Here is a 24,569-nt window from a genome sequence, read left to right on the forward strand (position 1 = left end):
ATGTTCAAGCAAGGACCCTCACTCTAGTCAGGGTAAAAGAGAATCACCCTCAGCTAACCCCTGCTTACCCCCTTGGTAGCTTGGCAGAGCAGTAGGCTTAACTTCAGTGTGCTAGGTGTAAAGTATTTGTACCAACACACACTCAGTAACTTAATGGAAAACACTACAAAATGACACAACACCAGTTTAGAAAGATCGGGAATATTTATCTAAACAAAACAAGACCAAAAAGACAAAGATCCGACATACACAAGTCAAGTTATGATTTTTTAAAGATTAAACTCAAAAATAGCACTCAGAAAAACAAAATGCTTTGAGGAGGTGTTAACACGGCGTCGTGATGGAGTAATTCCCAACAATCTGACACCAACCGCACCGGACACGGAGTCGCGTAGACCCCCAGGTACAGAACCTTGGTGAAGAAATGAAAACGAGCTGATGCGTGAAGTTGGGGATCGCGGTGTCTGTGTGAAACGTTGAATCTGCGCACTTCAAGCGGCATCAGTCACAAAGTGATGCGGCGACTTCCATGGAGTCACGGACTTCGGTGGGGCTGCAGCGATGTCGGGCCGGCGAAGGTCATCACGTACCAGCAAAGATCACAGAGTCAATTGCAGGTGGCGTCACCGGATTTCGCAGCGACGGCGGTCAGAAGTCGTCCGCAGTTGATTTCCTTGAATGTTTACTGTAGGAGGCTGGCCTGGCTTGTAGTGGGTACCAAGGGGTACTTACACTCTGTACCAGGTCCAGTTATCCCTTATTAGTGTAGAAGAGGTGTCTAGCAGCTTAGGCTGATAGAAAAGGTAGCTTAGCAGAGCAGCTTAGGCTGAACTAGGAGATATGCAAAGCTCCCATAATACCACTGGTGTCATATGCACAATATCATAAGAAAACACAATACACAGATATACTAAAAATAAAGGTAGTTTATTTTTATGACAATATGGCAAAAGTATCTCAGTGAGTACCCTCAGTATGAGGATAGCAAATATACACAAGATATATGTACACAATACCAAAAATATGCAGTAATAGCAAAAGGAAGTAATGCAAGCAGTGTAAAATTACAATGTATTGCAATAGGAGCACATAGGTACAGGGGCAACACAAACCATATACTCCAAAAGTGGAATGCGAATAACGTATGGACCCCAAACCTATGTGAGCTTGTAGAGGGTCACTGGGACTGTAAGAAAACAGTGAGGGTTAGAAAAATGGCCCACCCCAAGACCCTGAAAAGTAGGTGTAAAGTGCACGTATATTCCCCAGAGAGCACAGAAGTCGTGATAGGGGAATTCTGCAAGAAGGAACAACACCAGCAATGCAACAAAGGTGGATTTTCGGACGAGAGTACCTGTGGAACAAGGGGACCAAGTCCAAGAGTCGCGACAAAGTCGAGATTGGCCAGATGCCCAGGAAATGCCAGCTGAGGGTGCAAAGAAGCTGCCACCGGATGGTAGAAGCTGTGGATTCTGCAAGAACGAAGAGGATTAGGAACTTTCCCTTTGGAGGATGGATGTCCCACGTCGTGAAGAAGCTTGCAGAGGTGTTCCCACGCAGAAAGACTGCAAACAAGCCTTGCTAGCAGCAAGGGTCACAGTTGGGGTTTTTGGATGCTGCTGTGGCCCAGGAGGGACCAGGATGTCGCCAATTGCGTGAGGAGACAGAGGGGGCGCCCAGCAAGGTAGGGAGCCCTCACAGAAGCAGGCAGCACCCGCAGAAGTGCTGGAACAGGCACTACGAAGAAGAGTGAACCGGAGCTCACCCAAAGTCACAAAAGGAGTTCCCACGACGCCGGAGGACAACTCAGGAGGTTGTGCACTGCAGGTTAGAGTGTCGGGGACCCAGGCTTGGCTGTGCACAAAGGAAATCCTGGAAGAGTGCACAGGAGCCGGAACAGCTGCCAATCACGTGGTACCCAGCAATGCAGTCTAGCGTGGGGAGGCAAGGACTTACCTCCACCAAATTTTACTGAAGAGTCACTGGACTGTGGGAGTCACTTGGACAGAGTTGCTGAGTTCCAGGGACCACGCTCGTCGTGCTGAGAGGGGACCCAGAGGACCGGTGATGCAGTCTTTTGTTGCCTGCGGTTGCAGGGGGAAAATTCCGTCGACCCACGGGAGATTTCTTCAGAGCTTCTAGTGCAGAGGGGAGGCAGACTACCCCCACAGCATGCACCACCAGGAAAACAGTCGAGAAGGCGGCAAGATCAGTGTTACAAGGTTGCAGTATCGTCTTTGCTACTTTGTTGCGGTTTTGCAGGAGTCCTGAGCAGTCAGCGGTCGATTCCATGGCAGAAGGTGAAGAGCGAGATGCAGAGGAACTCTGATGAGCTCTTGCATTCGTTATCTAAAGAATTCCCCAAAGCAAAGACCCTAAATAGCCAGAAAAGGAGGTTTGGCTACCTAGGAAGGAGGATAGGCTAGCAACACAGGTAAGAGCCTATCAGAAGGAGTCTCTGACGTCACCTGCTGGCACTGGCCACTCAGAGCAGTCCAGTGTACCAGCAGCACCTCTGTTTCCAAGATGGCAGAGGTCTGGAGCACACTGGAGGAGCTTTGGGCACCTCCCCTGGGAGGTGCAGGTCAGGGGAGTGGTCACTCACCTTTCCTTTGTCCAGTTTCACGCCAGAGCAGGGCTGGGGGATCCCTGAACTGGTGTAGACTGGCTTATGCAGAGATGGGCACCATCTGTGCCCATCAAAGCGTTTCCAGAGGCTGGGGGAGGCTACTCCTCCCCAGCACTAACACCTTTTTCCAAAGGGAGAGGGTGTAACACCCTCTCTCTGAGGAAGTCCTTTGTTTTGCCTTCCTGGGCCAAGCCTGGCTGGACCCCAGGAGGGCAGAAACCTGTCTGAGGGGTTGGCAGCAGCTGCAGTGAAACCCCGGGAAAGGTAGTTTGGCAGTACCCGGGTCTGTGCTAGAGACCCGGGGGATCATTGAATTGTTTCCCCAATGCCAGGATGGCATTGGGGTGACAATTCCATGATCTTAGACATGTTACATGGCCATGTTCGGAGTTACCATTGTGACGCTATACATAGGTAGTGACCTATGTATAGTGCACACGTGTAATGGTGTCCCCGCACTCACAAAGTCCGGGGAATTTGCCCTGAACAATGTGGGGGCACCTTGGCTAGTGCCAGGGTGCCCACACACTAAGTAACCTAGCACCCAACCTTTACCAGGTAAAGGTTAGACATATAGGTGACTTATAAGTTACTTAAGTGCAGTGGTAAATGGCTGTGAAATAACGTGGACGTTATTTCACTCAGGCTGCAGTGGCAGGCCTGTGTAAGAATTGTCAGAGCTCCCTATGGGTGGCAAAAGAAATGCTGCAGCCCATAGGGATCTCCTGGAACCCCAATACCCTGGGTACCTCAGTACCATATACTAGGGAATTATAAGGGTGTTCCAGTATGCCAATGTGAATTGGTGAAATTGGTCACTAGCCTGTTAGTGACAATTTGGAAAGCAAAGAGAGAGCATAACCACTGAGGTTCTGGTTAGCAGAGCCTCGGTGAGACAGTTAGTCATCACACAGGGAACACATACAGGGCACACTTATGAGCACTGGGGCCCTGGCTGGCAGGGTCCCAGTGACACATACACTAAAACAACATATATACAGTGAAATATGGGGGTAACATGCCAGGCAAGATGGTACTTTCATACATTTACCAGCTTTCCTTTCAAGGGCCCAGGGACTGGATAGGGCACAACTTGTCAGAGCAAGAGTCTCTCCAGAGACTTCAGGTGCTGGCAGAGAGAAGTCTTTTCTGTCCCTGAGACTTCAAACAACAGGAGGCAAGCTCTAAATCAAGCCCTTGGAGATTTCTTCACATGATGGAATGCACATCAAATTAATAAACACCAAATTCCTTGCTTACACGTTCTTCTCTTCCCTACAGAAAATGTAGTTCAGAATTTTCACTTTATCATTTGTACAAACTTTTTCCCCATTCCTACCTCAGGCCATTCAGAGAAACAATCTACCAACATAATAGCAAAAGCCTCCTTTCTGGTTATAATACCAAAAAGTCTGAGAATGTCAATCCCTAATAGTCTTCAACTGCTATAAGGATATTCAACGAGACTGACATGCACCACACAAACTTTGGCAGACTTGTCACTACTAGCACATGGTTTGCATTCCCTTTCCGATTCGTCCATAATCCTGTCAATACCAGGCCACCTTTACAGATTAATTTACAGATTATTCTTCTAGTATTTGAGATTGCCCCCACTTCCTCTCATATGCCAATATGTTCTTATTTTCAAACTCTATGGAGGAACAATCTTGTCACCGTTGATCATTATACCGTTAGATGCCATAAGTTCACTTTTTACCATAAAAGTGCAGCAAGATCAACTTTCACATTGCACTCCTATGGCCACCCATAAATCAAATATTCACAAATTAAATATATTACTTCATCATTCTGAATTGACCTTTCTGTAATTTCCTCTGAAATGGCTTCCCCAGACCATCCTTTCCAATTCCATGCACTCGCATCTTCCATCTGTTAAGCTACCAACATCATACTTGATATCCTCCATAGATCCTCCATCATTCTCTAGTGGGAAGCGGAACATGTAATCTGCTTCTACATTTACAGCCCGGGCACATATTTACATATTCATAAAAACACTGGTATACTTTAAGCATAGCTAATATCAGAGGCAAATGTGCTGTTAGAGACCTTCCTCCCCAGTTGAAAACATATTGACTAAAGGTTCATGGTATGTTCTCAACACTAACTACTTCCCCCAAAGAATTTGTCTAAGATGTTGAGTTGCCCATGTGCAAGCTAACATCTCTTTTTCAGTAACAACATAGGGGGTTATTCTAACTTTGGAGGAGGTGTTAATCCGTCCCAAAAGTGACGGAAAAGTGACGGATTTACCACCAGCCGTATTACGAGTCCATTATATCCTATGGAACTCGTAATACGGCTGGTGGTATATCCGTCACTTTACCGTCACTTTTGGGACGGATTAACACTCCTCCAAAGTTAGAATAACCCCCATAGTTCCTCTCAAAATTTCTCAATGTCCTAGAAGCATATGATACAACCCATTTGTCACAATTATATATTTGCATTAATACTGAACCTAATGCAATATCACTTGCATCCACTGCCTACATACATTCTTTCTGAACTGAATAGAAATGTAGGAGTGGCGCTTGTACTTTTTCTTTTTCAAAAATCAAAGGTATTCTTTTCATCCTTTTTTTAGTAGATATTGTCATAAAGGCAACATGGAGAATCCTTGCCAAAAAGGTTTTAACAATGTTGCTCCCGTAGTCCATCAATTTGTCACCAAAATATATAATGATTCCAGTAACAGCAGCAGCTTAATATACACAGCGTTCCCTCAAGCTCAGTTCATCTCCAACTCCTTTCTCTCTCATTTGAGAACATCCCAGCTCCCACATTCTAAAAATTAAACAAAGACATTACACACTAATTCTAACTATTACCTAACAGCCCACTACACTTTAGCCATGCATGTGCACTCAAGCGTGACATGAGCAACTATACACTGTTGCTAAAGATCGACACCCTCTCTTATGGTGTGCACAGCAGAGAGATTATATCCTCTTCACCTGGGACTTGCTTCACTGAAGGACCCATGGGATACTTGTCAAGCTAGGGATTATGAGGCACTGACTGAGTAAATTAACAACTAACGTTGACAGATTTGGTTCAGTTTGGTGAGTTTTGAGGTAGGGGATGGTAGCATGGTTTACTGGAGAATTTACTGGAAATAGAGGAATGAATGGCATGCAAATGTGTGTGCTGCGAAATGTAACATGAAGTTATCAGAAATGTAACATTGGAATGCTCACTCGCGCCTCTGCCATGCACAGTTTATTCATCCATAATTGCATTGCAAATCTTGCATTGGTGTTATAGAAGATGTCATGACTGATGTAATATGTGGAGCAATTAGCAGTGCATGGCGAAGACGTGAGTTTTAGTTACCTTAGGGCATGAGTTATAGTTACTTGATGCAACTGTAACTATAACTGCTGAATTTCTATGTTTTTGTGTGAAAAATGTGAACCTAACTATAACATACATGTAACCTTTGGTTTTCTAGTGAATGTCTAAGGATTTTTTAATTCGATTTTCTAACTATAACCTTGCTGTAACCTTTGAATTTTTCTGTGAATTTCTGAAATGTGGACTTTGGTTGACAGTCAGGTTACTCCATGTTCAAGCAAGGACCCTCACTCTAGCCAGGGTAAAAGAGAATCACCCTCAGCTAACCCCTGCTTACCCCCTTGGTAGCTTGGCAGAGCAGTAGGCTTAACTTCAGAGTGCTAGTTGTAAAGTATTTGTACCAACACACACTCAGTAACTTAATGAAAAACACTACAAAATGACACAACACCAGTTTAGAAAAATAGGAAATATTTATCTAAACAAAACAAGACCACAACAACAAAAATCCGACATACACAAGTCAAGTTATGAATTTTTAAAGATTAAACTCAAAAATAGCACTCAGAAACACAAAAATGCCAGTGGCGCCGGACACGGAGTCGCGTAGACCCCCAGGTACAGTACCTTGGTGAAGAAATGAAAACGTGCCGATGCGCGAAGTCGGGGAAGTCTGTGTGAATCCGCGCACTTCAAGCGGCTTCGGTCACGAAGTGATACGTCAACTTCCACGGAGTCACGGACTTCGGTGGGGCTGCAGCGATGTCGGGCCTGCGAAGGTCGTCACGTTCCAGCGAAGATCACGGAGTCGGTTGCAGGCAGCGTCATCAGATTCCGCAGTGGCGTCGGTCCGAAGTCGTCCAAAGTCGATTTCCTTGACTGTTCACCAGGGACTGGATAGAGCACAACTTGTCAGAGCAGGAGTCTCTCCAGAGACTCCAGGGGCCAGATGTAGCAACCCGTTTGTGAGTCGCAAATGGCGAAAATCGCCGTTTGCGAGTCACAAACGTGGGTTTGGCATGCAGAAATGCATATTGCGAGTCGTTACCGACTCGCAATATGCATTTCCGACTCGCAAATAGGAAGGGGTGTTCCCTTCCTATTTGCGAGTTGCTGTGGTATGCAATACCATTTACCATCCACTTCAAGTGGATGGTAACCCACTCGCAAATTGGAAGGGGTCCCCATGGGACCCCTTCCAGTTTGTGACTGGACCCCAAAATATTTTTTCAGGGCAGGGAGTGGTCCAAGGGACCACTCCCTGCCCTGAAAAAATACCGAAACAAAAGGTTTCGGTTTTTTTTGCAGTGCAGCTCGTTTTCCTGTCAGGAAAACGGGCTACACTTAAAAAAAAAAAACTGCTTTATTTAAAAGCAGGTCGCTAACATGGAGGTCTGCTGACGTCAGCAGGCCTCCATGTTAGCAAGTGCCTATACTCGCAATGGGGCCGCAATTTGCGACCCACCTCATGAATATTCATGAGGTGGGTCATTGCGACCCCATTGCGAGTCGCAGTCGGTGTCTGAGACACCGTACTCCATAGCAAATTGCAAGTCGCAATTTTGCATTTTGCTACATCTGGCCCCAGGTGCTGGAAGAGAGTCTTTGCTGTCCCTGAGGCTTCAAACAACAGGACGCAAGCTCTAAATCAAGCCCTTGGAGATTTCTTCACATGATGAAAGGCACACAAGGTCCAATCTTTGCCCTCTTACTCTGGCAAAAGCACCAACTGCAGGATAGCTCCACAAAGCACAGTCACAGGCGGGGAAACTCTTCTTCCTCAGCTCATCAGTTCTTCTCCAGGCAGAGGTTCCTCTTGTTTCCAGAAGTATTCTGAAGTCTGTGGTTTTGGGTGCCCTTCTTATACCCAATTTCTCCTTTGAAGTAGGCCTACTTCAAAGTAAAGTCTCTTTTGAATGTGAAATCCTGCCTTGCCCAGGCCAGGCCACAGACACTCACCAGGGGGTTGGAGACTGCATTGTGTAGGGGCAGGCACAGCCCTTTCAGGTGTAAGTGACCACTCCTCCCCTCCCTCCTAGCATAGATGGCTCATCAGTATATGCAGGCTACACCCCAGCTCCCTTTGTGTAACTGTCTAGTGTGAGGTGCAACCAGCCCAACTGTCAAACGGACCCAGGCAGGGAATCCACAAACAGGCAGAGTCATAGAAATGGTATAAGCAAGAAAATGCTCACTTTCTAAAAGTGACATTTTCAAACACACAATCTTAAAATCACCTTTACTAAAAGATGTATTTTTAGATTGTGAGCTCAGAGACCCCAAGCTCCACATGTCCATCTGCTCCCAAAGGGAATCTGCACTTTAATCAGATTTAAAGGTAGCCTCCATGTTAATCTATTGGAGGGACAAGCCTTGCAACAGTGAAGAACAAATGTAGCAATATTTCACTGTCAGGGCATATAAAACACATTACTATAAGTCCTACCTTAACCATACACTGCACCCTGCCCTTGGAGCTACCTAGGGCCTACCTTAGGGGTGCCTTACATGTAGGAAAAGGGGAGGTTTGGGCCTGGCAAGTGGGTACACTTGCCAAGTCAAATTTAGTGTTAAAAACTGCACACACAGACACTGCAGTGGCAGGTCTGAGACATGATTACAAAGCTAGTTATGAGGGTGGCACAACCAGTGCTGCAGGCCCACTAGTAGCATTTGATTTACAGGCCCTGGGCACCTCTAGTGCACTGTACTAGGGACTTACTAAAAAATCAAATATGCCAATCATGGATAAGCCAATTACATACACATTTGGTAAAGGAGCACTTGCACTTTAGCACTGGTTAGCAGTGGTAAAGTGCCCAGAGTAACAAAAACAGACAAATCAGAGCCTGGTACACATCAACAACCTGGGGAACAGAGGCAAAAAGTTAAGGGAGACCATGCCAAGGATGAAAAGTCTAACACGTGTTCCCCCCAGCTGAAAGTGGGGAGCAACTACCCATCCTCATGGGAGTTCTAATCACTAAGGCGGAAGAACCTGGATAGATCATCATCATTGGCGTATTCTGTACCAGGATGGTGTTCCACCGTAAAGTCCATCCTCTGTAGGGAAATGGACCACCTCAACAGGTTTGGATTCTCACCCCTCATCTGCATTAACCATCTGAGGGGCCTGTCTCAGAAGTGGGTCCCAAACAAGTAGGGTTTAACTTCTTCAGTGCCCAGACCACAGCAAACGCTTCACGTTCTATGGCACTCCACCTACGTTCCCTGGGTAGTAACCTCCTGCTAATGAATGCTACGGGTTGATCTAGGCCCTCTTCATTAAGCTGTGAGAGTACTGCTCCAATACCATGCTCTGAGGCGTGTGTTTACACAACAAACTCCTTGGAGTAGTCAGGTGCCTAAAGCACAGGTGCTGTGCACATGGCAGCCTTCAGGGTATCAAAAGCGTTCTGGCAAGCCTCTGTCCAGATCACTTTCCTGGGTTGCTTCTTCGAAGTCATCTCAGTTAAGGGGGTAACAATGGTACCATGTCCCTTAACAAACCGCCTGTAATATCCTGTGAGACCTAAAAAGGCTCTCACTTCAGTCTGGATCTTGGGAGGCTCCCAAGCCAAAATTGTGTCAATCTTAGGCTGTAGGGGGTGCCACCTGGCCACTCCCCACCTGGTGTCCTAAGTACACCACAGAACCCTGTCCTATTTGGCACTTGCTCACCTTTATAGTGAGGCCTGCCTTCTGCAGGTCCTCTAACACTCTCCAGAGGTGTTGCAGGTGTTCCTCTCATGTGGAACTAAACACAGCAATGTCATCCAGGTAGGCAGCACTGAACTCATCCATCCCAGCCAACACCTGGTTGACCAACCTCTGAAAGGTGGCAGGGGCATTCTTCATCCCAAATGGCATCACTTTAAATTGAAAGTGTCCATCTGGGGTAGAGAATGCTGACCTCTCCTTGGTCCCCTCAGTTAAGGCAATCTGCCAGTACCCAGATGGTAAATCAAACGTACTGAGGTATTTGGCAGCTCCCAACCGATCAATGAGCTCATCAGCTCGGGGGATGGGTGACTGCATCCGTTTTGCTAACTGCATTGAATCCCCGGCAGTCCACACAGAACCTTAGTTCTGGAGTGGCACCAGGTGCAGCAGCCCTTGGGACCAATACCAATGGGCTAGCCCAAGGACTGCTGGAGTGCTCAATAACCTCTAGGGTAAGCATTTTGGATACCTCATCCTTAATGCATGCCCAGACCCTGTCAGTCACCCTGTAAACCTTCTGTTGAATAGGTGTACTGTCCCCAGTGTCCACATCATGTGTGCACAAGTGTGTGACTCATCGGATCAGGGAAAACAGTGAGGAAAACTGTCCCAACACGTGGTGACAGTCACCTTGCTGTTCCTCAGTCAGGGAGGGGGAGAGGATCACTCCCTCCACTGACCCATCTTTTTCTCCTGCAGACAGAAGGTCGGGAAGAGGCTCACTCTCCTCCTCTACCCCATCATCTGTTGCTAGGAGCATTGACAGTTCAGTCCGCTCAAAGTGTGGCTTGAGGCGATTGACATGCAGGACCCTTAAAGGGTTCTTTGGAGACCACAAGTCCACCAGGTAGGTGACTTCACTCTTGCACTCCACCACCTCAAATTGCCCAGTTTATTTATCCTTGAGCGCCCTAGGCTCCACTGGCACCATCACCCACACTTTCTGACCAGGTTGAAACTCGACCAGAGTGGCATTCCGGTCGTACCACTGTTTCATATCCTCCTGGCTTGCTTCCATGTTCTCCTGAGCGAGACTCCTGTAGCTAAATACATCATGGGGTGGTTTACTAGGAGCTTTCTCCAAAGCTTCCTTCACCAGAGTCAAAGGTCCCCTCACAGGGTGGCCACATATGAGCTCAAAGGGGCTAAAGCTGAGTCCCTTTTGAGGCACCTTCTTGTAAGCGAACAGAAGGCATGGCAAAAGGACGTCTCACTCCTCCTCAAGGCCTCTGGCAGGTCCTGGATCATGCCTTTCACGTTGCGGTTGAATCTCTCAACCAGACCATTACCTTGGGGGTGGTAAGGGGTGGTGAACTTGTAGGTCACCCAACACACCTTCCACAGAGACTTCATATATGTGGATTTGAAGTTGGTACCCCTATCAGATACCACTTCCTTGGGGAACCCAATGCGGGTTAAAATGCCTACCACAGGGGCAGTGACGGTCTTTAGAGGAATGGCTTCTGGGTACTGGTTGACATGGCCCACCAAGGCCAGGATGAACCTGCTGCCCATGGCTGTCTTGGGATCCAGAGGCCCCACAATGTCAATACCAACCCTTTCAAAGGGGGTACTGACTACACAAAAAGGTTGGAGGGGCGCCTTACACTTCCCCCCTCTCTTGCCACTTGCCTGACAAGTTTGGCAAGAACTACAGTAGGTATCAGAGTGCTTTCGCTTTTGGGTCCAATGAAAGTGGGTGACAAGCCTGTAAAAGGTCTTGCCCTGCCCCAAGTGTCCAGCTAAAGGCACATCATGAGCCAGACCCAGTAGGAAGGCTCTAAAGCACTGGGGTACCACCATCACAGGGGCTGACCCAGTCTCAGGAACTTTAGGCTCGCTATACAGGAGGCCGTCCTCCCAGTAGATTAGGTGTGATCTTGGCTCCTCACCTGCTGCCTGGGCTGCAGCCTTTTGCCGCCGCCCCTCTAGAGTAGGGCATACCTTCTGTGCCTCACAGAATGCCTCTCTGGTGGGCCCCCCTTCCTGCTGCCACTGCGACAGCTCAGGGACCTCTCCCAGTTCAGTCACCTATTCCCCTGTAGGCTCAGGGGGGGGGGCACCCTCAGGCTCTGCCTCCTCCCGGACCGTGGGAACTTCAGAGGCCGGTTTCCTGCACCCCCTGCCCTTCCTCTTCTTGGTGGTCCCCTGGGTCACTGTTTCAGGCTCAAGGGGCTCTTGACCACTCTGAAGGGCTGCCATTGACCGGGTGGATACGCATACCCACCCAGGCAGACCCAACATCTCCAAGTGAGACCTGTGTTCCATCTCCTTCCAAGGGGAATCCTCCAGGTCATTGCCTAGCAAACAATCAACAGGCATGGTTGGACTCACAGCTACCTTCAAGGAACCTGAGACCCCCCTCATTTAAAGGGAACCTGCGCCACTCTGCACAGGCGCTCTGAGTTGTCCACTGCAACTACTTGGTGAAGTACCCGGGGATCTATCTGCTCTTCAGACACCAGCTGACTCCTCACTGTAGTCACACTGGCTCCTGTGTTTCTCAGAGCCTCCACCCTCTGTCCATTAATGGTCACCCACTGCCTGTACTTCTTAGTGTTTTCAGGCACTAGGGCTCTCTGGACCATCTCACTGTCCCCTAGTGAGACAAGGGTCATCTCAGCTGATTCCCACCCACCTGAAACCAACTCCTCCCTAAGCGCTACACTGGCCACACCCTGGGACGGCGCACCAGTGGGTGCTGGTGTACTTTTGGGGCATTTGGGGTCCCCACTCACATTACCCACCTGGTCACATGCGTAGCACTTACGTGGGGGACCACATACCACTGGCTTCCGTTTGGAGAACCATGGCTTCTTTTCACTGGGGGGTTGGGAATCCTTACCCTAAGAATCCATTTGGGGCCCTTTAGAGAACTCCCTCTGTTTACCCTTATCCCCCATTTTTTCTGAGAGGGACCCTGCCCACCCTTGGCGTGTTCTCCCCATACCTCTTTTGGACCCTGGTGCTCTCCCAGCGGTCCACTTCCTGTGCAAGCTTCCTGGGCTCAGTCAGCTTGCTGTCAATCAGGTACTGGCACAGCTCTGGAAAACATAAACTGTACAAGTGCTCCCTAGCAATCAAATTGTAAAGCCCCTCATACGTAGTTATCTTACTGCCCTTCACCCAACCATCCAGTGACCTGCAATAATAATCAACACATTCCAACCATGTTTGGGATTCCTTCTTCTTGTAGGACCTAAACTTATTCTTGTACTGCTCTGGGGTAAGACTATACCTTGTAAGCAAGGCATCCTTCATACTAGAGTAGGTGAGATTCTGAGCATCCCCTAAGGCTGTTAGTGTATCCCTCCCCTCTACCTGAAAGAGCTTCCACAGACCCATCCCCAAATGAGCTTCAGGGACCAGATTCATGTGGAGAGCAGACTCATACCCCTTGAACCACAAGTATATGTCGTCCTCGCTCTTGTAATCCTTCACAAGGTCTTTAGGAATGTGCACCCTCATCTCAGGCTGCACTGTAGGATTGCTGCCACCATCTCTGCTAGACTGGCACCTTGTGTCTAACTCCTTTAAGCTAAGCTCATGAGCCAGCTGCAGCTTAATTTCCTTAATGGCCAAACTTCTCAGCTCCATCTCCCTTTCCATCTCCATCTTTAGGCTGAACTTTTTCAGCTCCAATTGGTATTCCCTCTCTGCCTGTCTGTCCTGTAACTCTTCAGGTGTCAGACCCTTGGAGGACACACTGCTACCTGCCCTGGAGACTCTCTCCCTGGAAATAACAGGCCCACCCACTACATCATTGTGAGTGACTTGCACCCTCTCTTCCTCACCCTGGTCCTCCTCTGTGTACCCCTCAACTAATTTGGCTATCATCCAGGCCCTCAGTGCCTTTTGCAGCTCCTCCTTCTTGGAAGAGCTCTTAATGGGACAGACCAAATCTTTGCAGAACTGCTTCAACTGAGCCACGGTGTAGCTCTCCAATTTCTCTGTGTCAAAAGCAGCTCCAGCTGATGCATCTCCAGATTGAGACATGATGAAGAGTTAAACAAAAGTGCAAATTTCCAAGTCAGAAAACAAGTTCCCAAATGAAGTTTCCAAAAAAAAGTCAATCAAGGGATCAGCAAAAATAGAAGTAGAACAAAAATAGTCCCAAAGACAAAAAAACTAAGGGGGTCATTCTGACCTCGGCGGTAAAAGCCGTTTACCGCCGGTCAGAAGGCCTCCACAATACCGCCGCGGCCGCGGTTAGCCGCTACGGACATTCTGACCCACAACTGCAAAACCTCCAAAAATCCGACCTCCACTGCAGTCCGCCACATCAGCGGGCAGTGGTAAACTGGAGATGACCAAACCTCCACCGCCACGCCAACAGGAATACGCCCATGCCATTACGACCCGCAAATCCACGCGGCGGTCTTTCAAATGCGGTAGTCCATTGGCGGTACACACCGCCGCGGTCAAAATACACACACCTTTACAAAACTCAACCACATTGGACAATGTGAAAGGCACACACCTGAAACACATACACACACCACACCCACACACCCAATACAATATAAAAGACACACCCACATCACCAACAAACCCCTACTAACAAAAATCAGAGACGAAGGAGAGAGAGAAACATCACAGAATAGAGAGCTACATCACACAGAGGCACACTACACCATCACACAAACCACATAGAAGCACAAAGCACCACACACCAACACACACATCACCACATACAACACCCCACACCTCATACACACCACCCCATGGCACCCCAAAGGCACCCATGCTTTTCGGACCAAGAACTCCGGGTCATGGTGGAGGAAATTATAAGAGTTGAACCGCAGCTCTTCGGCTCACAGGTGCAGCACACCACCATAGCCAGGAAGGCGGAGCTATGGCAGCGGATCGTGGACAGGGTCAACGCGGTGGGACAGCATCCCAGAAATAGGGACGACATCCGCAAACGCTGGAACGACCTACGGGGGAAGGTGCGCTCGATGGTCTCGCGACACAACATCGCAGTGCAGAAGACTGGCGGGGGACCACCACCCACACCACCCGAATTCACAGCATGGGAGCAAGAGGTACTAAACATCCTGCATCCTGAGGGCCTCGCTGGAGTATCCGGAGGAATGGACTCTGGTAAGTACAAGCTCAACTACTTCACCCCCCCCAGCATGCTAACCACCACCCCCACCCTCACCCCCAACCCCCCATCACACATCCTCCCTGAGAATGTCTCTCCAGCACAACCCACCCAACACCAACCCCTGCATGCCACCACAGACTATGGACACCCATCACCTAAGCATGACCACTGCACATACCCCCCCCCCACAAACACCCTCACAACACCTCCCCCAAGGGAATGCCAGCACTGGGGGACAAGGGCACCCATAAATCGCACGCAATTGCACACACAGAAACAATAACCATACTCTCTTACCCCATGCAGGACCCGAACGACAACACACCGGTCAGGAGGGACCAGAAATGTCCATCCCACCCCCGGAAGAGGCCCCTAGTGATGACAGCAGCTCTGTCAACCTGGAACCTGATGACCAGCCCGGACCATCGGGGACCTCTGGACAGTCGGTTCCCCTCAGGCACCCACAGGCCACTGCAGACCCAACCCCCTCTGGGAACAACAGCACAGCTCCCACCCAGCGGGCCCATGCCTCTGTCTCTAGGACAGGTCAATCAGCGGTGTGTCTGCCACTACAGGGCACCCAGGGTAACCCACCACCCCAACAACAACAGGGACCTGGGGGCAGTCGTAGTGGGCACACCGTCCAGGGGACAGAGGCCGGGGGAAACCGGGCAACTCGGAGGGCTGCTGTGCGACAGGGGGGGGGAGGACAGGCCCAGGGAACCCACTCTCCAAGAGGCCCTCACCACCATCATGGCAGCCTACCACCACTCACAAGAGACGATGGCGACGGTACTGGCCAGGTTCCAGGAGATCCAGGCACAGCAGGAGGAACGCTACATGGGGTTCAGCGAACAACTAACCAACATCTCTACCGCTATGGGGAGCATAGTCCAGGCCCTCAACCGTATAGAGGACACGTTTCGGGACCATGTGGCATCACACAGGGCCCCTGTCACTAGCCCGGAACAGGAACAGCCTACCACCTCCGCCGGCGCTAGTGGACAGGAGGCCCCACCACAACGACAGGCCACCAGAACCCCACCTCCTGCTGAACAACAACCACCCCGCAAGAGGAGCCTGAGATCCAAAAAATCGACAGAGTAGGATGTCAAGACCCCCGCCAGCATCAGATACCCCCTGAAGTCCTCCCACTGTCCCACATTGCCACCCTGTCAAACCTTGAACTGCCCCTGCTCCATCCTTCCACAGGCATATGGACAATGCACCTGTGAGACTGAGAACTGGACTCCGCCATGGACATCACTCCACCCCCACCCATCACCGTTTGACTAGAATGTACCATCATCTTGCACTAAAAATAAATCACTCGTTGCACTGAAATCAATCAGGACTCAGCCTGTATTATTTACAAATGTATAACACATTACATATCAATTACGTTCTGTTAACTTTGTGCTGAACACATACCGAGGTCACTTAGCATTAGTCCATGGGCTAACCAAGCAGAAGTCACGCAGTGGGTCATACAGCACTGAAAAGGGAACGGAAAATCAAACATCAGTTGTAAAGTTCTGGGGGGAAATAGACAAAGTTGAGATGCAGGAGGCTTTCAGGAAATGTAAAATGGCATGGGTGATTCTTACCTGTGTGCTACTGAAAATACTGTTCTATTACTCTGTCCCTGTTGTCTGTGTCATCTTCTGAGACTTCCTCCTCTTTACTCTCCGCAGGCTCCACAGCTGCTTCAACACCACCATCTGCACCATCCTCCTGCAGGAAAGGAACCTGACGTCGCAATGCCAGATTGTGAAGCATACAGCAGGCCACGATGATATGGCACACCTTCTTTGGTGAGTACATCAGGGATCCCCCTGTCATATGCACACACCTAAACCTGGCCTTCAGGAGGCCAAAGGTCCTTTTTATGATCCTCATAGTTCGCCCATGGGCCTCATTGTACCGTTCCTCTGCCCTTGTCCGGGGATTCCTCACTGGGGTCAGTAGCCAAGGCAGGTTGGGGTAACCAGAGTCACCTATTAGCCACACACGTTGTCTCTGTAGCTGCTCCATCACATAGGGGATGCTGCTATTTCGCATAACATACGCGTCATGCACTGACCCAGGGAACTTGGCATTTACATGGGATATGTACTGGTCAGCCAAACAGACCACCTGGACATTCATCGAATGGTAATTTTTCCTGTTTCTGTACACCTGCTCATCGCCTTTTGGGGGCACCAAAGCCACATGGGTCCCATCAATGGCACCAATGATGTTGGGGATATGTCCAAGGGCATAGAAATCACCCTTCACTGTAGGCAAATCACCCTCCTCTGGGAAAATGATGTAGCTCCGCATGAGTTTCATCAGGGCAGACAACACTCTGGACAAAATCTTGGAAAACATAGGCTGAGACATTCCAGATGACATGGCCACTGTTGTCTGGAATGACCCACTTGCCAAAAAATGGAGGACTTACAGAACCTGCACCAGAGGGGGAATGCCTGTGGGTTGGTGGATGGGGGACATCAGGGCTGGCTCCAGCTGGGCACACAGTTCATATATAGTGGCACGGTCAAGTCTGTAGCGTAGTATTATATGGCGTTCTTCCATTGTCGACAGGTCCACCAGCGGACGGTACACGCGAGGATTCATCCTTCTCCTCGGAAGTCCCAGCGGACGGTGCCTAGGAAGGACAACATGGAGCACCGAGTCAGGCAAACCACAGGTACGTTCACACAGCTTGCACAGTTAAAGAATCGCAATGCATTGAAAGGCGTGTATGTGTGGCAATGCAAGGCCTAGGCCTGTGTGACGCAGTCAAATTTAAGCCATGTGGGCCCTTGAAATGGCGGCTGCCTGACCTGTGAAGTGGGACAATGGGATGTGAGGTCAATGCGCTGGCGTGGCACACCGTGACCGCCATTTTCTATCTGATTAATCACTCGAGACCTGATCATCCACAGGAGAGGACCTATACTGCAAGTGCTGCTGTGAACTCGATCTGGAAGTGACAATGGCTGCTGCGACTGGGGAAAGGGCCCCTGCCTTCACGTCTGAAGAGTTGGAGAAACTTGTGGATGGGGTCCTCCCCCAGTATGCGCTACTCTACGGTCCTCCAGACCAACAGGTGAGTACACTGAGTGCTCCTTGAATGGTCTATGCCTGTGTGGAGTGGGGTGGCTGTCAGTTGGTGGGGTGGGGAGAAAATGAGGAGTGCAACGCACGACAGATGTGAGAATGGGCCACATGGCAAGGTTGGGGAGGGGGGTGCATTTACTCCATACATGCAGAAATGTGACGTTTTCTCTTTCCCACCCTGTACATGTCAAACAGGTGCGCGCCCATCAGAAAATCGATATTTGGCGTGCCATCGCCAAGGAAGTCCGGGCCCTGGGGGTCTACACCAGACGGGGCACCCACTGTCGGAAGAGGTGGGAGGACATCCGCCGCGGAACCCGTAAGACCACAGACACCCTGCTGGGGATGGCCTCCCGACCTAGGAGGGGTGCCAGTCGTACCCTTACCCCCCTGATGTCCCGGATCCTGGCGGTGGCCTACCCTGAGTTGGATGGGCGCTTGAGGACAGCACAGCAGACACAAGGGGGTGAGTATCAGCACATTCTGCTATCCTTACGCGCAGTTGAGGCGTCTGGGTGGGGGAGGAGGCCTGTGTGTGACAGTAGGCCAGGGCGCTTTCCGTAGTGTAGTCCCCTCCCTTAGACATGGCCCTGTGCCCCCGCCCCCCACCTCTGTAGGGTGCCAAGTGCAGCTATCCATGGTCCTCCATCACCCATGTGCGCGTCTGTTGTCCCTAGACCTGTTGGCCTAGTCAGAAGTACTGAGTAGTATACCCCAAGTTCGCGGGTTAGTGCAAGAGGCACCTGTGTCTGTCCTCTCCGCCAAGGGTTTTGACAAGGCATACACTCAACGTTGTTTTATTTCTCCCCCCCCCTTATTCTTTGTTTTCTTGTGCATTAGCATCATCAGGCGGAGGAGAATTGGCGTCGGAGCACGAGGGAGCTGCAGGTCACCAGGCCCCGGTGGGCACTGACACAGACACCGAGGGCACCAGTGATCCGGAGGGCGAGGGGAGCACCACAACGGGGGCCAGTGGAGACACCAGCGACACGGACACGTCCTCGTTTGGGAGCTCCCTAGCGGGGGCGGCAACATCTGTGCCCCCCGCAACAACAGGTACAGCCGCCACCCAGCACCGCCCTCCCAGCAGCCCCTCAGTCTTCGCTCCATGTCCGTTCACCCAGGAAGGCGCGCGTCTCCTTCGTCCCAGGCACCTCAGCCCCTGCCTCTGTTACCCCTGCTGCCCTCAGTGCGGAGCTCATTGACCTGGTGAGGACGCTCATTGTTGGGCAGACCACCCTTTTGAATGCCATCCAGGGGGTGCAAAGGGAGGTGCAACAGAGCAATGCCTACCTGGAGGGCATTCATTCGGGTCAGGCTGCCCATCAACGAGCGTTCACTTCTCTGGCCTCAGCACTGCCGGCAGCCATTGTCCCTGTCTCCAGTCTCCCTCTTCTGACTGCCTCCACCCTTTCTCTGTCTCCTGTTCCTCAGCCTATCCCATCCACACCATCAGACCAGCCTGCACACACCTCAATACCAAAGGCCAGCTCATCCAAACATAAGCACCACAGAACACACAAGCATTCACCCAAGCAACACCCAGATGCAGACATACCAACATTCACTCCCACCTCTGTGTCCCCCACCTCCTCGTCTCCCTCCTCCCTCCCTGTGACGTCTACACTCACACCTGCGTGCACACCAACATCAGCCAGTTCTTCCATCACCAGCACACCCTCCACTACAGTCCTCACACGTGCAGTCACCACCCCCACTGCCATCTACACGTCCCCTGTGTCCTCTCCCACTGTGTCTGTCACCCCCTCTTCCAAGACACATAAACGCAGGCAGCCACCCAAGCAACAGCCAACCACCTCACGACAGCCTACGTCCCAGTCACCTGCACCCAAGGACAGCACACCTGACTCTCCTACAACCACATCCTCTTCCTCCACTTCTATCACCACTACTCCTACCCTTTACCTTGGTCCAAAGAAGTATTACCTCTCCAATGTTGACCTCTTTCCCTCCCCTGACCCACCCCCTCCATCTGGGAAAAGTCCCAAAGGCACCTCAGCCACCACCAGCCCAGCTGCTAAGGTACAAGTGGTGCATGGATTATGGAGCCCACCCTTTGGCGGCAGTGACACTTCACTGAGCAGCAAGGGGACTGCCAGCCCCCCCAGGCAAGAGGACCCGGAAAGTGAAGGGCCGCCGTGAGCGGACTGAGACGGCTGCGTCCAAGGAGGTAACTCCGGCCACTTCACCTGCCACAACAGCCAGGGGAGGCAAGGGCCTGAGAGCCCCATCTAAGGAGCGGAAGGGCAGCAGGGCGGAGAGGCCAGCCAGCAGGAGCGCGGAGCAGGAGGGCCCCACACGCCCCATCCCGCCTGCAAGGGATGACACCAAAGGGCCCAGGACTCCGTCTCCGAAGGGGCCTGACACTGCACGTTCGGAGGGCGAGTGAGCAGGTTGTCAAGGCCAGGTCTGACTCCCTACACTGACTGGAAGAGCACCGCTGAACAGGGCCCCACCGTGCAGAAGAGCACCGCTGAACAGGGCCCCGCCATGAAGAAAAGCACCGCTGAACAGGGCCCCGCCGTGCAGAAGAGCACCGCTGAACAGGGCCCGCCATGAAGAAAAGCACCGCTGAACAGGGCCCCGCCGTGCAGAAGAGCACCGCTGAACAGGGCCCCGCCGTGCAGAAGAGCACCGCTGAAGAGGGCCCCGCCGTGCAGAAGAGCACCGCTGAACAGGGCCCCGCCGTGCAGAAGAGCACCGCTGAACAGGGCCCCGCCATGAAGAAAAGCACAGCTGAACAGGGCCCCGCCGTGCAGAAGAGCACCGCTGAACAGGGCCCCGCCGTGCAGAAGAGCACCGCTGAACAGGGCCCCGCCATGAAGAAAAGCACCGCTGAACAGGGCCCCACCGTGCAGAAGAGCACCGCTGAACAGGGCCCCGCCGTGCAGAAGAGCACCGCTGAACAGGGCCCTGCCATGAAGAAAAGCACCGCTGAACAGGGCCCCGCCGTGCAGAAGAGCACTGCTGAACAGGGCCCTGCCGTGCAGAAGAGCACCGCTGAAGAGGGCCCCGCCGTGCAGAAGAGCACCGCTGAAGAGGGCCCCGCCGTCTCAAGCACCGCTCCGCTGGGCCCTTCCTGTCATGCACCGCTCCGCTGGACCCCGCCGTCTCAAGCACCGCTCCGCTGGGCCCTTCATCTCAAGCACCGCTCCGCTGGGCCCCGCCGTCTCAAGCACCGCTCCGCTGGGCCCTTCCTGTCAAGCACTGTTCACGGTTCACTGTGCCCACCATGCATCCTCCATGACCAGTGGACTCTGTTATCCACCTGATGGACTGTGGCTTTGCACTCCCCAGGATGGCACAGTGGGCAAGCCACCCACTGTAGAGACTTTGAGAGACTGTGGCTTTGCACTCCCCAGGATATGTCAGTGGGCATGGTGGCCCCTTCGTGGATCTGGCGTCGTGGACTCATGTGGCTGTGGTGCCCCCCCCTTCCCTTCCCCCTGAGGTGTCTGTAGTTTTGTCACCAGATGCCCCTGCAGTGTTCTCTCCAAAGGACTCAGGTCTCCTGTGTGGGCTTTGCCCTTGTTTCGCTGCACTTTGGCCCACGGACATGATGAATTCGTAAGATGTGCAGGACTACTTGCTTCAGTTATCCACTGCTGTGTAAATACTTTTTTTTTAATGAAATATTTTTTGATGGTTGAATAAGATTTTTCTGCAGCTATTTTGTACATAAATATTTATTCTCAATTTGGTTATGTCATTGTATTTTTTACGGGTGTTTGGGTGGTGTCACTGTGAGTTGTTGCTCTGCATTGGTGTGTACATCTTGGGGGGGGTGGGGGTCGCATATGTGTGTGCCCGTAACCTTTCGTCCTCCCCCCTCCCGTGTGTCGTAGGTGCAGTACTCACCGTTGTCGTCTGCGCCGGACTTCGTACTCGTGGTAGATGAGAAGGTAGACGAGAGCAGGTAGGATGTTTAATTCGGGTTCCATGCTGTCCTCCTTCCTCGTGGAGTGCGTAGAGGTGAGCGTTTTCCCGTTCGTAGTCTGTTTCCGCCGTGTTTTTATCGGCGGTGGTCCCGCCCCGGAAAAGGTGGCGGATTGGTGAGTTGTGATAGTGTGGGCGGTACATTGTCTGCCGCCTGGCTGTTGGCGGTGACCGCCGCGCTGTTTGTCGGTCCCGCCGTGGCGGTCGGAGTGTTAAAGTGGCGGGCTGTGTTGGCGGTTCCCGCCAGGGTCAGAATTCCATTTTTTGGACCGCCGGCCTGGTGGCAGTTTGGCCGCCGCTTTATCACCGACCGCCAGGGTTAAAATCACCCCCTAAAACACAAGACAAGTAGTATGTGGTCACGTAGTGGTCTGAACTCAAACAGTAGTGTACACTTAATCACTTTATGGCAAGTACAAATACAAGTCCAAATCCCAACCGCTGATCACTAATGTTAGAAATTGGGTCTTCGGTTGACAGTCAGGTTACCCCCTGTTCAAGCAAGGGCCCTCACTCTAGTCAGGGTAAAAGAGAATCACCCTCGGCTAACCCCTGCTTAGCCCCTTGGTAGCTTGGCAGAGCAGTAGGCTTAACTTCAGAGTGCTAGGTGTAAAGTATTTGTACCAACACACACACAGTAACTTAATGAAAAACACTACAAAATGACACAACACCAGTTTAGAAAAATAGGAAATATTTATCTAAACAAAACAAGACCAAAACAACAACAATCCGACATGCACAAGTCAAGTTATGAATTTTTAAAGATGAAACTCAAAAATAGCACTTAGAAACACAAAATGCTTCAAGGAGCTGTTAATACGGCATCATGATGGAGTCATTCCCAACAATCCGACACCAGCGGCGCCGGACACGGAGTCGCGTAGGCCCCCAGGTACAGTACCTTGGTGAAGAAATGAAAATGAGCCGATGCGCGAAGTCTGTGTAAAACGTTAAATCCATGCGGCGTGGGTCACGAGGTGATGCAGTGAGTTCCACAGAGTCACGGACTTCAGTGGGGCTGCAGCAATGTCGGGCCTGCGAAGGTTGTCACGTTCCAGCAAAGATCACGGAGTCAGTTGCAGGCGTCATCACCAGATTCCACAGCAGCGTCGGTCCGAAGTCGTCCGAAGTCGATTTCCTTGAATGTTCACCAGATTTCCTTTCAAGGGCCCAGGGACTGGACAGGGCACAACTTGTCAGAGCAAGAGTAGTCTCTCCAGAGACTCCAGGTGCTGGCAGAGAGACGTATTTGCTATCCCTGAGACTTCAAACAACAGGAGGCAAGCTCTAAATCAAGCCCTTGAAGATTTCTTCACATGATGGAAGGCACACAAAGTCCAGTCTTTGCCCTCTTACTCTGGCAGAATCAGCAACTGCAGGATAGCTCCACAAAGCACAGTCACAGGCAGGGAAACTCTTCTTCCTCAGCTCTTCAGCTCTTTTCCAGGCAGAGGTTCATCTTGTTTCCAGAAGTGTTCTAAAGTCTGTGGTTTTGGGTGCCCTTCTTTTGCCCAATTTCTCCTTTGAAGTAGGTCTACTTCAAAGTAAAGTCACTTTTGAATGTGAAATTCTGCCTTGCCCAGGCCAGGCCCCAGACACTCACCAGGGGGTTGGAGACTGCATTGTGTAAGGGCAGGCACAGCCCTTTCAGGTGTAAGTGACCACTCCTCCCCTCCCCTCCCTCCTAGCATAGATGGCTCATCAGGATATGCAGGCTACACCCCAGCTCCCTTTGTGTCACTGTCTAGTGTGAGGTGCAACCAGCCCAACTGTCAAACTGTCACCGCCAGGGAATCCACAAACAGGCAGAGTCACAGAAATGGTATAAGCAAGAAAATGCTCACTTTCTAAAAGTGACATTTTCAAACACACAATCTAAAAATCGCCTTTACTAAAGATGTATTTTTGAATTGTGAGCTGAGAGACCCCAAACTCCACATGTCCATCCGCTCCCAAAGGGAATCCACACTTTAATCAGATTTAAAGGTAGCCCCCATGTTAATCTATGAGAGGGACAGGCCTTGCAACAGTGAAAAACTAATTAAGCAATATTTCACTGTCAGGACATATAAAACACATTACTATATGTCCTACCTTAAGCATACACTGCACCCTGCCCTTGGGGCTACCTAGGGCCTACCTTAGGGGTGCCTTACATGTAAGAAAAGGGAAGGTTCAGGCCTGGCAAGTGGGTACAGTTGCCACGTCGAATTTACAATAAACAACTGCACACACAGACACTGCAGTGGCAGGTCTGAGACATGATTACAAAGCTGCTTATGTGGGTGGCACAACCAGTGCTGCAGGCCCACTAGTAGCATTTGATTTACAGGCCCTGGGCACCTCTAGTGCACTGTACTATGGACTTACTAATAAATCATTTATGCCAATCATGGATAAGCCAATTACATACACATTTGGTAAAGGAGCACTTGCACTTTAGCACTGGTTAGCAGTGGTAAAGTACCCAGAGCAACAAAAACAGCCACATCAGAGTTCGGCACATATCAACAACCTGGGGAACAGAGGCAAAAAGTTAAGGGAGACCACGCCAAGGATGAAAAGTCTATCAATTTCTATGCTTTTTTATTGCTATTTCCTACCTATAATGTCCTAGTAACCTTTATTTTTTTCAGTGATTTCCAGTTTTTTTTTTTTATGTAAAGTAATATTTACATACCAAATGTTAAACCAATCTCTGCCATGCATGGTGGGGGTTGG

This window comes from Pleurodeles waltl, chromosome 1_2, assembly GCF_031143425.1.
Source record: "Pleurodeles waltl isolate 20211129_DDA chromosome 1_2, aPleWal1.hap1.20221129, whole genome shotgun sequence".
Taxonomy (NCBI): domain Eukaryota; kingdom Metazoa; phylum Chordata; class Amphibia; order Caudata; family Salamandridae; genus Pleurodeles; species Pleurodeles waltl.